The 3,500-nt window shown below is 37.5% G+C and overlaps 1 pseudogene; it reads left to right on the plus strand.

The window, feature by feature from the left end:
- The first annotated feature begins 1,326 nt into the window (after positions 1–1,326).
- Positions 1,327–3,217, plus strand: LOC132302996 (UDP-glycosyltransferase 74B1-like; annotated as a pseudogene).
- Positions 3,218–3,500: the final 283 nt, after the last annotated feature.

A 3,500-nucleotide genomic window follows, 5' to 3' on the forward strand; every position in this document is an offset into this window, starting at 1 on the left:
TGAAAAAGGATGAAGAGGAAGAAATCGGGCTCTGTCAGACTCCAAACTTTATTCTTCTCTACCATCATTTTCAGTTCTTAGATTGGGCCGATTTTCCCTCCCTCAATCCGTTCTTCGATCTATATTCATCATATTGTTTTAGTGATATTCCCAGATACATTCTCTTCTTTAGTTTGACTCAAAAATCAAGTATGTACACCTTCCAAAAACAATATCTTCCTAAAATGATACATTATTTTTGTTCTTTGGAATTAAAAGATCAAAATTTGGGTTCTAACATAGCTATACAAATATAAATACATATACACACAAATATATATATACACAAACAAAAATTATGTTATTAAAATATCCATTCACCTCCACTTCCAAAGTAATCTTCATTCTCACTACAACAATCCTAAGTTGGACGAGAGAAGCGGACTCTTTTTTTTTTTTTTTTTTTTTTTTTAAGTACAAACTGGAAACATTTTATGATTCTAGCAATGGTTCTTTGTATCATTCACATATTCTCCACTTTGAAAAGATAGAGAGTAAACCAACCCCTCAAAACACTATTGTTGGATCTCAATTCATTTTTTTTTTTTGTAATGCCCAAGTACATATTCTGATATTTATACGGATAGTATATAGTGTACTAGAGGGTTTTGACTTATATAAGATCAAATGGTATACTATCGAATAATGGCACAATCAGATTGTGTACTATTGATCATATGCTGCTAATCTAATTAAAAATGGATCAAACCAATTCTGATTCTATTTTTATTATATTTATATTTTATAAATCTTATGACATGTGTCATAATTTTATTGTACCACCTATCTAGTCAGTAAACATTCCTTACACATAGATAAATAGACAAATATTATCCATTTTTAATTGGCGCTATCATCTACAATAATTCTTTGAAAACAACCCCTCAACCTCTGGTTGTGCAAAGGAGATGCCGACCTTTAAATAAAAACACACGCGCACGCAAAAAGAAAATTGAAAAAAGTCAGTGCACGCTAACCTCAAACCTAGCTAGCTCACACAACAATGACTGCCCGACTATTCACGGGCACACAGACTCCGAAACTTTATTATGACTTTCATTATGCCTACCGTGTTTCTCGCCACAAATTGTGGAATTTATATGTCGGCGCTGAAGACTTTGTATGACATCATAGACATGACGTCGAAGACATGACATCAACAGAAAGTTAGTACGTACAGCAAATTTGTAATCCTCTCCTTCTTACTTAACCATCTTGGTTACTCTAACTGGTCTATAAATAAGGATCTCGCAGACCAAATATATCAAAAAACAACAATCAGTAAAAATGGGGGAGAAACAATATGAAGGCCATGTAGTAGTGCTCCCTTATCCAGGCCAAGGCCACATAAATCCTCTCCTTCAATTTGCAAAACGCTTAGCATCCAAAGGTGTCAAATCTACACTAGCCACAACCCATTACACTGTCAAGTCCATATCGGCACCGAACGTCGAGGTTGCGCCCATCTCTGATGGGTTCGACGAGGGTGGCTTTGCTCAGGCCGGAAATGAGGATGTGTACTTGAAGTCATTCAGAGCCAATGGCTGAAGAACTCTATCCGAACTCATTCAGAAGTACAAAAACTCTAGCTCTCCAATCAATTGTGTTGTGTATGATTCATTTTTTCCCTGGGCTCTAGATGTTGCTAGGCAACATGGCATATACGGGGCACCATTCTTCACTAACTCAGCCACAGTATGTGCCATATTTTGTCGCATACACAATGGCACACTTACTCTCCCGGTGAAGATGGAGGACACACCTCTGCTGCTACCTGGCCTGCCTCCACTCAACCTTCCTGACTTGCCCGGTTTTGTCAAGGCGCCTGAGAGCAACCCTGCTTACTTAGCAATGAATTTGAGTCAGTACTCCAACTTGGAAAAGGTTGATTGGATATTTAGCAACACCTACCAGGAATTAGAAGGCGATGTAAGTACATGATCACAATTATCTCATTCAATTCTAAGTCCGACCCACAAAAATTTAGAGCCATATATGTTTGATTAGCTTCTGAACTTTGTGACATAAATTGTATTAATATATTATTCTTGATAGTTCTAATGTTTTGGTTTTTATGCTCATGAAGGCTGCAAAAGGTGCATCAGAGCTCTGGCCAGCAAAGCTGATTGGTCCAATGGTGCCATCAGCCTACTTAGATGGCCAAATTGAGGGGGACAAAGGATATGGAGCAAGCCTGTGGAAGCCACTAGGCGGTGAGTGCATCGAATGGCTAAAAACAAAGCCATTAGAATCAGTAGTCTACATTTCGTTTGGAAGCATGGTTTCATTGTCAGCAAAACAAATGGAAGAGATCGCGTGGGGCTTGAACGGAAGCAATTTCCATTTCCTGTGGGTGGTGAAAGAGACCGAGCACCATAAGTTGCCGGATGAGTTCATAAACTCAACAAAAGAAAAAGGTCTGATTGTGACATGGTGCAACCAACTAGAAATGTTGGCTCATAAATCCATTGGCTGCTTTGTGACGCATTGTGGTTGGAACTCAACACTTGAAGGGCTGAGCCTAGGCGTGCCGATGGTAGGAGTGCCACGATGGGCAGACCAAATGACTGATGCTAAGTTTATAGAGGAGATATGGGATGTGGGGGTCAGAGCTAAGGAAGATGAGAAGGGAATTGTGAGAAGAGAAGAGCTTGTGTGGTGTTTGAAGGAAGTTATGGAAGGGGAGAGAAGTGATGAGATTAGGAGGAATGCCAGTAAATGGAGAGAGTTGGCTAAGGAAGCAGTTAGTGAAGGAGGGAGTTCAGACAAGTGTATTAGTGAATTTGTGGAGCATTTGAAGGGTTCAAATAAGAAAGCAGAGGGAAGGTACCTAAATGGTCACACTTAGTTGTGGAAATACACAAATTTTTATACATTTAAGAATTTGTCCTTTGTGTGACAAGCAAGCAATCTTACTAGTAAAGGGACTTTTGATGACTTGGTTATGCCTTTTGGACTCACCAATGTCCTTGTTCTGGGGTTTTTATATCCTTTCTCTTTTATTTTTATTTCTTCTTTTTTTGTCTTCCTTTTTAATTTTATTTTAGTTGTAGGGTGGGGGCTGGGGAACTGTGTATTTTCGTTGTATGCTGTTTTGTATGAACTCTCAAGTCTCATTGTAGTGTGCATTTGTGTAACCGCAGATTGTTGACAAAATATAATAAAATATTATTTAGAATCTTTTTCTTTCCTATGCTATTTTTATGACAAAATATAAGGGTTTCAAGGAGCAATTGTTACATAATCCTGAACAATGTGGTCCAGCCCAATCAAGGACATGGATTTTGAAACCTCGTTTATAGTCTATGTTGTGAAAATTCAATCATATTTATAGAAATAATATAAAGACAATTTTCATACACAATGATTTTAAAATAATGAACAATAACACCAATGAAATATTAAAGAATAATTCTCCATTAAACTGAATAATACGTCATTTGAACAATATGAATATAACA

The sequence above is a fragment of the Cornus florida genome, unplaced genomic scaffold (assembly GCF_030987335.1).
Source record: "Cornus florida cultivar Cherokee Brave unplaced genomic scaffold, ASM3098733v1 CherokeeBrave_3.0.0_Hap2_Chr04, whole genome shotgun sequence".
NCBI classification, from domain to species: domain Eukaryota; kingdom Viridiplantae; phylum Streptophyta; class Magnoliopsida; order Cornales; family Cornaceae; genus Cornus; species Cornus florida.